The following is a 12,432-nucleotide window of genomic DNA, read 5'->3' on the forward strand; positions in this document are numbered from 1 at the left end:
GTAATATAGAAACAGCGATATTTACTTCAGATCTGGGTCATATGATATATTTTGTGAGATTCGATGTCGATGCAATATATTAAACTAAAATGAAATTTATCTATGATACTAATTTCAAACTGTTCTATTCAGTTTTGCTCTTTTCTCATTGATTTTCTTGATTCTTGATTTAGAATCAACATACTATGAAATTGTAACCTGTATTTTGTGTCATTTAAAAGCTCGTTATCATGCACGTTAATGGAAATGAGTTGGAGATGACGCTATTTACGTTAAATTATTAAATACCCAATACAGTCTCATTATGTCTTAAACAACTGCTGGGATAATGGATTTGCTTGAGAGGTAGTATTATACATAATATATAATAGTAAACGTTAGAAGAATAACTAGCCACTCACCCATCAAAGGATTGTTCATGTTTATTGTAACCCAATTTATTGATGTTCTATAAATAGTTGTTCTGTCTATGGTCAATGATTACAATCATGCAAACTATGGACCACATGGACGAGCAAAGGTCTAGTCACGTTGAGTTAACAAACAGTATCTGTTATAATGTTTTGTTAAAGTACATACATAATGAACTTAGATTGTTCTGGTTTTGTAATTGACACCTCGTTGCACGTAACGGTACACACGTCGATACCAAATATAGTAAAAAAAGTTCTACCACTTCCTGGTCTGACAATTATGTTTTTGTTTTTTTTATTAAGAACCCGGGTATAATACTGTTATTTAATCCAAGTCATTGCATTCTGTCAAGCGTTTTTTTACTATAAGATTTAGGGATCTATCCGTGAAAAGTCATTACTGACTGAAGTTCAAAGAGGTCCAACCGATGTTTTGTGTGGAATAACCCTTGAACGATTTCTTACATAGTGCAGATCCTGTTAATAATACACAATTTAATTATCTTCAACAAGGCAGTCGAAAACCATAACATGGAATTGTGTGATGGGATATTAACTTAATTTGTAATACTGCACAGTACAGCAATATCGAATTATACGAGGATATTTTAACTTTAATTTGTAATACCGCACAGTACAGCAATTTCGAATCGTATGAGGAGATATTAACTTTAATTTGTAATATCGCACAGTACAGCAATATCGAGTCGTATGAGGAGATATTAACTTTAATTTGTAATATCGCACAGTACAGCAATATCGAATCGTATGAGGAGATATAAACTTTAATTTGTTATACCGCACAGTACAGCAATATCGTATTGTATGAGGAGATATTAACTTTAATTTGTAATATCACAAGGAATAGCAATATCGAATTGTAGGGCCTCATCACTTTGATCAGAGCATTCTCTGTATTGGTTGCAATAACACAGAACATGTATCGAGGATAATTGATTAGCCTGCACTCTGTGTGGTACCATGACTTCGGCCTGGTATTAAGCTAATCCAATTATATTCCACTGACGGTAATTGCTAATTAATTTTTTCGTAACATTATAATGAATTGCCTGTGTGGTGATATAATACCTATAATTGATTGGCAACGGAATAAAAATAAATAAAAATACTACAACAATGAAAAGATACCATTAGACTGTTTAATATTTGATAACCTACGAAACCAGTTAATGTTACATACTTGGCGATACTGTACAGATCATTTATGAAGAGGTGTGTGCTATGTACATATATGTATGTAGGTTGTTAAACCAACAATAAGTAGAATACGTGCTGGTGTACATTCCTATTTTCTCACCGCCATTTCTATTAAACCCTACCCCTATCCTCTTCCGACCATATTATGCATATGCAACCCCAAACCCATATACCTGTATATACTATATATACTTCTAAAATTTTCCTGATCTATGAGTTAAATTTGATAGTTCACTTCGCCTACCTAATATCTTTGGTCAGAATTACTACACACAAGTACAATTGTACTCTTATGTATATTCATAATGCGCATATTTACATGCATATATGCATGCCTATCGGAAAGCTGTAAATGTTTATATGCTGACAATAAACGATTGGATGTTTTGACTTATTTAAAAACAACTTATATGAATTATAATATTTTATCTACAACACTTTACTATAAATAACAAGTGTTGCACATAGAAGTAAAAGGAGGATTTGAATATATATTTAATTAATTGAAGTCAACCCGTAGAGGTGTAAGCTCAATGATAAACAATAATTTCGAGTTCGAAATACATGGATTAAGGAAAGAGGAACCTTTCTTAGCCATTACAATAGAAAGGTCAATACTTACGTTGTTTACATTGTATGGTGTAATAATGATGAGGCCAAATATTTGATTTTTTTTAATGTTGATACTTATCGTAGTCGTTTCGATAATCTAGTTTTAAACAAATTAAAACATACATACTGGTTAATTTGAAATAATTATTTTTTTCTTTATTTTCATATTAAATTTGAATTTCTGACTGGCCGATTCATTTTGTTCATACCATGATGAAAAAAATCCGACAATGGCGCGGAAACCCAACGTTATGGTGACGTCACAATTGAATGATGAAGTTGTGTAATGAAAAACAAAATGAAAATAAATATCCTTTGTAAAATCAAAGGAACTGTAGATGTAAACGTATTTTATTTTTGTTTTCAAACTGTGAATCCGCGTAGTGGATCCCTACAAAAGTTTGCAAACAAAATTTCTTTCATACCCCGATGAAATTAAAAATAGTGACATCAAGGCTTAAATGAGATAAAAATTTATAAAAAGAAAATGATATGTAAATATTTTAAAATAACAACTTAATTAAGATAATTAAAGCAACGAAATGAATAAAAACCTCGTAAATAAGCCATCCCATAGTTGACTACCGCTTAAATACTGGAAAGTTAGCCAATTCCAAAATAGCCAGCACTTGACAATAACCCTGTAATCTCATACATATAATACTATTAAAGAAAATAAGCCGCGTCTATCAAGTGGAAAGGGATATCTCAACCCGAGTGACAGATTTTGCCGAGGGTTGGCGGCCAAAATCTTTCACGAGGGTTACAATACATTCTTTAATTTTGAAGAATTTAAAGATGCCCTACCGCCGACGAATGGTATGTTTTATCTATCCAAAGCAAAAGCAGACGAATGAGTATTTTCCATCGGTTACAAAAGTTACTTAATTTACTCCATTATTACCATTGCAAAGATTGAGCTTCTTATTTCAATTCAAGATAGAGATATTAAATATGATTTTTTGCGTCCCAAAAAAAAATCCACGGCGCTATGCCCTATATGAAATTATGTACTGATTGTGCATCCTCCAAAAGCAAAATTTATTATTTTATATGCATTTTTGTGGTAGTTAGAAACATGTTTGTTTGATTAATTAGCGTCCTATTAACAGCTATGGTCATGTAAGGACGGCCTCCCATGTATGCCGTGTGTTGCGTGTATGTTCTGCGAGGTGCGTGTTTTGAGAGACTGCAGTATATTCATGTTGTGTCTTCTTGTATAGTGGAAATGTTGCCTTTTTATAGTGCTATATCACTGAAGCATGCTGCCGAAGACACCAAGCAACACACCCGACCCAGTCACATTATACTGACAAAGGGCGAACCAGTCATATTAAATCAGTTCTTGTTGAGGTAGTGGATATCGTTAACGTGTATGCTCTGTCAGCGGCATAGCATCTCTAAGAACGTGCTCAGACTATCATCAAATAATTATCATAATTTGTCAATCAATTCAACATCATTGTATAAGTAACAACATCAAAATGCTGTTAAGTAATAATTTGTATAAACCATTTATACCTAGCATTAAAAGGTCATACTCAAAAGGAACCCATGGTATGTACAAACTATTGAATAATGTGAAGACCACTGTAAAGATTAGATTAGAAGTAAACTACACACAAGTTTGGGAGCAATATTAAAGGTTCATATTGGTTCCAATATAGATTACAGAACAGAATATTCATAGCATTACCGTATCCAATATTGATAATTAAAAGGGATAATGAAACATATAACATTTGCAATAAACAGATTGAGTCTTCTTTTTGGAACTTCCAGAAAGGCGAGTTAATGTGGGATAACGATACACAATGGGTGTTTGATACATCACACATAATTTTGTATTAAGACATAAAGAACATATTTATATTTGTGTATTCAGATATAGAAAAGAATAATGCACAATCCCATTCAAATTTACTATACTTGTATAAACTACTCAGACTAATATTAATGTCAGTGTCAAGAATTGAAAGCATGTATACGTTAAAAATGTACCAAATACTAAAAAACAACTGCACATTCAATAACATATTTAACATGGCATGACTTTCAATAACTCTTATAATCATAATTTTTCTACCAGTAAATATTAAGATAAATATTGTTTATATTACTTAAAGATGCTCCATCGCTGACAAATGGTATTTGTTCACTATCAAAAACAGAAGCAGACAATTTAATGTTTTTCTTTCGTTACAAAAGTTACTTAGTTTACACCATTACCACCATTGAAAAGTTTGAGCTTCTAATTTTACTTCAAGTTAAAAATATGAAAAATAATTATTTGCATCCCGAAAAAAATTCAATATATAGGGATTGGATTTCGTTTTTATTTTAACCATGCTTGTATGGAGCAATTCCTCTAAGAATATATTCTATGGGGCGCGTTAGCGCCCCATATTGAATATATTCTTAGAGGAATTGCTCCATACAAGCATGGTTAACATAAAAACGAAATCCAATCCCTATATTTACACTCACACGACTTTTTATTTATATTTTATGCAATAAAATCGTCATTTGAAAGTGACGTAATTATTCAATAAAAGTCGGTCAAAAGTGGGAGGAGCTTACTCAATTGAACAGCGAATGATGACGCTTCACGTAAGGTAGAATTATTCATCCGCGACGACAAAAAAGTTCAATATTTTAGTGTAAAATAAACATGACAAACAAAGTAAATTTCAGAGATAATTTTATTCAATCAGATCAGAACTTTAAATAGGTATTCAATTTTGCTAAAAGTTAATATATAGCGTAATAACATAAAGTATTTGTTCTCGGCCACATGTGTGAACTCGGTGACCGTTATTGTGCAGCGAGGCGAGGCTGACGCACGCTTACACAATGTAGTTTTCCGAAGTTGTCAAAACAACAGTGTTCAAGTAGCTAAATTTGTTTGAGATTGTCGTCTGACTTCGGAGCCATGTGATTATATAATCTACGCATAGATCCATCGCCATATATAGATGGAACAACTTCACTTGTGTTCGATAGATACAATGTATTTGTGGTGACGCGTAACTGTCAACACGTGGATTACTAGCGGTGCATGTTTTATAATACACATGATTAAATTCTCAAAGAGCAAAGAAAAGAGAATATGTTTATAACTGACCTAGCTCAGTCAGAGGGTCTCACGCCCGTCAACCCCAAAGACTCGATCGTAGGACACCGACACAGAGGTAATGTTTACATTTGACATCCATCATTTTCAACAAAAATGAAAGCACTGCACGTCGCCCCGGTCGGGATATTTTTCCCCGTTTCTTTATACAATTGTTAATTTTAAATATGTTTGTATCATATATACATATAAAACATTTACATATTGTTTACATTTTTCCAAAATTCTATGAAAAACATCAATATACACGTAATGTTGCGTCAAAATGTAAACAAAAAAGTAGCCCCTGTACGTTGCATAGAACATTTTCATACGCAAGTTTAAAGTTCAATGTTACCATGCAGTTATGGTAAACAAAATCGGCTAGTACTTACGTATAGTGATCAAGTCTAGCAAGTGTAAATATATCTTATATGGAATGAAGTACTGATTACGCATGCACCAAAGGCGAAATATATTATTTTATATTATCTTCTGTGTTAATTAGACATAGATATACACCAATTACTGTTCAAAGGATGAATATCATTTATGCTCTGTCGGCGGTGGAGCATCTTTAACTAACATTGTTTGGAAGAATGCGTGAAAGTTGTACTATTGTTTGTATGATACATATTTATAGTACGGAATGAAGGAGACTGGTGTAAGTGGTGTGGTGAGAGCCCCTCCTCCCTCTGTGTGATAAAATTGATTAGTATGTCCTTACAGGCTGACCTCAAAACAACAAAATGGTTGCCTTCAAACGTATACGTGTTTCTGGGGCATAACAAAATGTTTTTAGTAAACAAATCAACTTATTTTCTCGTGTACAAATGTAGTTGACATTCGCTATCACCTAAACACCGACATACAAAATATACCATAACACACAATAAGCAGAGCAAACCAACATCCAAAATATCATTTACTACAATAAATATCCTTAAAAACAAAAACACTATCAATTACGCATTTCAACATTTAGAACATTATCTATATATCTATTACATTATTATCCATGCGGCTTTACTTCCAATTCACCAGTCTTCGTTTTATTTTCTTATCATATGATGATTTTATTTCCATGGAGGATTATGGGGTTAATGATGCGGATTTTTCGAGTCTATAGGAATTTTTTTTAATTTCGGTGGCCCTGAAAAGGGCCGTTTGTTAAGAGTGGTGTAAAAATGGAAGTATCAATCTCCACGATTAAGTTTCAAATAAAGTACAATTATAATGAAGTTTTTTATCCAGTGATTTGCAAAATTAGATTAACGTAAAAGTCGTTTGAAAAAAAAAAATCAAAAAAATCAGGTGGATTACAGTGGTCGCTTTATCTGACATTGAAATAAGGGAAATTGTCAAATTTATTTTATAAAAATGCATTTGTGGTCATTTTCATGGGTATGCTCCAATGAAAGTAACATACGAACAATATTATGAATACGGAATTATGAAAAAAAAAATCAGAATTTAAGCTAAACTTTAACCCTAGAGCACTAGGAGTGCAACTCTAGTTTAAACTTGTAGTGCACTTCATGTATACGACCAGTTAAGTGCGACCACTAAAACCCTATGAAGTATTGGGTAGTGTCAAGGGATACCTGTGTTATATACCTGTGAAATGTACCTGTTATGTTTACCTATTTATATACCTTATCTCACCTATTGTAACAGTTCCTTTTGAGTCCTATTATATTAAATTTGTCAGATTTCCGTACATTAGTAATAAAAATTCAGTGCAATATTGACATCTAGGAGTAGTAGCTCGGTTACCAGATATTTCAATAGTGTAATTGAATTCTCTGTACTTAATTACTAATAAAACTTGAATGATTTTGAGAACAGCATCTATCATTGAAATATGAATAATTTTATAAGCTTTAAAAATAAATGTCTAATTTGCATGTACTTTCAAAGCTTTGAAATAAATCTTGATTGAAATATATTTAGTTTTGATTTATCGACACACATGTAGACACCTTTTGCTTGATGGTAATGTAGATTTACTGTTTATATGTATTACACAAAATAACTAAATAAAAATGGACAAATGCCTGTACACACAAGTGGGGATACATGTATACCTGCATATATGTACAATTTAACTCTAGGCAAATAGGTCTGTCGCCAAGCCACCAGACCTGGGGCCCTTTGTATACCTTACCTAATTCTTCACTTAACCCCAAGGGGTCCATTCATAGCAGTAGATTTAATTGATAGTATAGTCAGCCTCTGTACCTGTATAATCCAATTAGAATATTTATGATTACCAGCCTTCCTGACCCCATTCATGTGGTTTTGTTTCAAATAATAATATTAAACCTATTGCATCTATCAAAATTCATTGAATGTTTTTTTTTGAAAATGCTTGTGATTGTATCGATTTTTTTTTCAAAATGAAGATAATCTATATGTACAAATTGTTTTGATTTTTTTATGAAAATTACTGCATACATCAAATATTTATCTATATAAATTCACACTACATTGTAAGTCCCTTTATGAATGTACAGTTTACATACATGTAATTCAAACATGCCTAAGACAATGCGCCAAATAGCTTTTATATGCGTTCTTCTCAACAATGACACTAATTTTGCCCTTAGTCATACATCGTTTTCCCTGTAAAAAAGGATGTTACATATCCCGTATACCTCAACCGGTTTTGTGTATATTTAGTTTCAATATCTTTAATATAATTTCCCTAATGAGACTTCAAAAGGTTTATTCTATGATTAATAAAGATTTACTTAAAACGGAAAGCAAATAAGAATAGTTTTAGTAATTATTATATAATCAAATTTTAGAACTAAAATATAATTGAAATGGTAAATAACTAATTAAATGTATCAAAGTTATATTCCACATAGATATGTACATGTATATGTGTCTGGTGTAAATTGTTCAAAACTGAAAAAAATTAAGGTTACTACATCTGTATAGAAAATAATCAAAATATGTAAATATGCCTCACACATACGAAGATTGATGATAAGTATCAAATGCAATAAATTAGCATTGTAAAGACATAATAATAATTTATCAAATATTTGATAAATAAATCTTTCAATTAAAGCTGAATTTATGAAAATAGACTCATAATGAAGCCAATTTTGAAAATATGACTTACTCATTTATTTTGTTCTGCTAACTTTCTCTATATTATTATGCGTATGTATTTTAATGAGAACGATCAATTAAATCAAATACATTTATAGTAGAAATAGCTGTCTACAACAACTTATATCTAAATTCCTAAACAAAGATATTTGAATGTACACTCTACATTTTGGATTCATTTTATTATATATTGTCATTTTTTAATATTTATTATTCTTTTTCTATAACAATGCCAAGAAAGGAAAAGCTACTTCTCATGCATAGGATCTTAAATTTAGTGATATAGCATTTCTTCTATTCTTTATCTCGTGCAATTTATTTTATCAGAGAATAGATAGAAGTTATAATGGTGTCATTTTTATTGATTTAAACAAATTAGTAGAACCAAAGTATGCTTTTGTGACAGTTTTTATCATATTGCAATTTTGTCAAGTTTTTACCTTAAAGTTGATAAAAAACAATAGATTATGAGGATTGAGGTAACGGAGAAGAATGTCCATTGAAACATCGAGCTACATATAATACGGCACAGTACCACACATGAGGACTAGGTCTCTTACATGTTTTGTTTTTTTACTACACTGGTACATGACAACACCAATCCATTCATAATAACCTTATTTGTTTATCAAGACTGTCGACATCAAAACATTTCAAAATCTGTATCAGACATCATTTCAAATACAATCCAAGCTTCGCGGCAAAACAACACAATACTTGTTGTTTATGTCTCTGTTTTGGCCGAATCGTGCACTTTGTGATAAGTAATTTGAGAACGGGACCCCAAGCGGATCTTGCTGCTGACGGCCATTTTGAAAAATGGCCGCCATAGAAATGTTGAAATTTTAATATCTTGAAAACTAATTGATATAGAATCCTAATTGTATTTTATACATCTAATTTCAGGGTTACTGAATACAAACATGAACATTACTAATGGGTAAAAGCTGTTGTCAGCCATCTTGTTAATTAAAATGGCCGTAGTAGCTATTATTAAAATAAAATACCCTGAAAACTAAGCCATAAACAGTAGCTGTATTTGTGTCTATACCAATATTTTATGGGTTATTGCAAATGTTAATAATTGATGAAAGCTGTTGGCCATATTTTTTATATTTAATAATTTGGAAGATATTTTCATTGAATGGCTTAGTTATTATTAAAATTATATTTGTTGATAAGAATAGCTTAGTCATCAACCGGTAACTTCCGAATGAGGAAGTTAGAAGTTTGCCGTGTTCCTCTTTTAGTCCATTTGTCCGCTATGTTATCCTTTAGTGCATAGTCGAATCTGGACATTACATCATAACTATAAGGCTTTGGAAGTTGGTGTATTAGTATTCCTAGGTAAGACAGTATAGCTCATATCAAAATCAAGCCACTGTGATTTTTCTTTTTGACTGTTATTAAAAACAATAATCCAATTGTTAAATTGCCATGAAACGGAAACCAACTTTTTCACACGTATAAGAAACTAATACATAAGCATTGTTTGTGTGGGTTTGTTTTTGGTGTGATAAATTCATCAAAAAGGGGTCCATTTTCTTCAAAATGGCTCTTATGGATAATTATCTCTCTATGTTTTGAATAATTGTCAACCAATTTTCAAACCATTGGTTGATAGGGTTTGACGTTCTTTTATGAGCCAGGATCCCCCATGTAAGCAGTTGTATAAATGTATGTTTTGGGAAGTTGCTGTATATTCGTATTGTGTCTCCATATGTGATACTGGAACTCTTTCAATTTCTATAGTACTGTTCCACTGAAGCATGCCGTTTCACAACCACCCACAAGATAATTATTGTACTGATAACAGGCAAACTAGTATCACATTCCCTTTATGCGCAGTGCTTTACAGCACAAGACACTATCACCTTTATATGCAATGGTGTGTCTCAACCAGGAGACAGAACCCAGATCCTTCCATATAACGAGGCGAATTATCACCTTAAAGCGAATGGTGAGGTGGTGTCAAGGGAGATGTTATGAAAGATCCCAAATTAGGTCTTCTTTTAAGATCATGCAATATTGATACAACAGATCCACTTCAAACGCTCTACCCAAGGTGCAAGAATTTATTAATAATATATTTCATGTATATGTATTGATACAATTTTAAACGCACTTGCAGTCAGATACTAAGCATAGTTTTGGTTTTGATTAACTTTTCTCATCAACGCTAAATCTATTGATGAAATTGGAATAATTGGAATTTTATGCAAACCACCATAAGATAGATCTAGTGTAGCAGCTGGTTCATTCTTTCTGTTATTATCATGCAATAATGTAATATTTAAGATCGAAGTTAGTTTACACATTCTATCTCTTTTCTAAAAAATGATAGTAACATCAATTTGACGAACTAAAGGGCCCTGCCATATATGCCAAAATGTTGCAATCCCATCGCCGAAAGGACCAATGTTCATCGTATGATATTCCAGTACTTTATACTAATCGGTTGAGAGATCAGACATGCTTTGTTTTCCTTTTTAAGCCGAGGTCAAAGGTAAATCTTTACGATCTGATTCTACAATATGGCTTAGTGGTTTCACTTAGATGGACCAATATGCAACTATACTCAGTCTGCAAGTAGGGTGTTGATATGGTACTTGTTGCCATTAGTGCATTGTCGTCAAATGCAAATAAAATTTGGCTCGTACGTTGTTTCTTCTTTCTTAAGTGCCTCTTGACATCGCCACACTAAGGATATGAGGAAGTTTCTGGTTTTGTCCCCTGGTAGTCTCTGTTCTGGTTTTGTCCCCTGGTAGTCTCTGTTCTTGTTTGGCGCTTAGCATAAATGAAGCAAAACAACTGGCATATGGCTGTTGTCAGTATGCTGTCGGGTTAGATGTGTTTTCTGTGTCTTTTCTTTTGACTGTATGCTTATAAATCTCAGTGTCCTAAAACACACAGATGTACAGATTTGTTTTATGAAGAAAATATGTTGTTATGCATTTTCTGTTAAAGTTTCAAAGAAATTGAACCATTCATTTTTTTCTAAATCAATATTCAAATTTGTCATATTAGAGTAGTTTCTAATGCTTTACTTCTCGTCATAATTAATTTTAAGTGATAATTTATGGTGAAAATTAGGTAAAGAAATGCATGTAAATTACCTAAAACATTCTCAATTTTTTATAGAAAAATAATAGACTAAAAGGTGACCTAGTTGTTTTTATTAAGTCAATTTTCAAGAAAATTGAACCACAATTTTTCAAGATACAGCATTTATAGCACCATAAAACCTTCATTTTTTCATTTAAAAAGACGTTAATCACAGTAGAATTATCTCCCCTATTATATAAATTTTTTGTACTTTCACGGTAGGTTCTATGTTACAAAATAGCATAGATATCAAAGCTTTTAGTTTTAAAATGAATAACAATGTTTAATCAATATATATTTACCATAAATTAGCGATATAAGGTTGATGGGACAATTAGTATTGTTATTTTCAAAACCAATATAATGATTTATTCATAAATTCAAACTAAGGAAAAGGGGATATTGATTAAATCTCGGTCATTCAAATGCTTGAAGAGCTTGGGGTACAGTCCTAAGTCAAGCGTCTTAACCATGAACTATCTCCCTCCCTTTCCACGAGACTACATTCTTAAACAGTGTTTTTCAATGGATGGCAGCGGATAAAATATATGAACCCATGCACCAGGTATGAAATTCCAGTGCAACATAAAACGGAAATATAACCCAAACAAATTTTATTTTGGTACATTGAGGTCAAAAATAAATTTCAGTGGTTTGGTTTCGGTATGTCACAAACAACCTTACAATGGTGAAACCATACATCACATTATAAGTACTAATGCTTTATAATGCTGGGAATAAAGTCCAAACAAGATGTACGCAAGGACGAAAGATAGAGTGTTGGAAGGACGGTCAGACTGACGGAAAAATATGACATAGAACTAAACCTTTGCCCCTTGTTTATCGTTG

Source organism: Argopecten irradians, chromosome 3 (assembly GCF_041381155.1).
Source record: "Argopecten irradians isolate NY chromosome 3, Ai_NY, whole genome shotgun sequence".
NCBI classification, from domain to species: domain Eukaryota; kingdom Metazoa; phylum Mollusca; class Bivalvia; order Pectinida; family Pectinidae; genus Argopecten; species Argopecten irradians.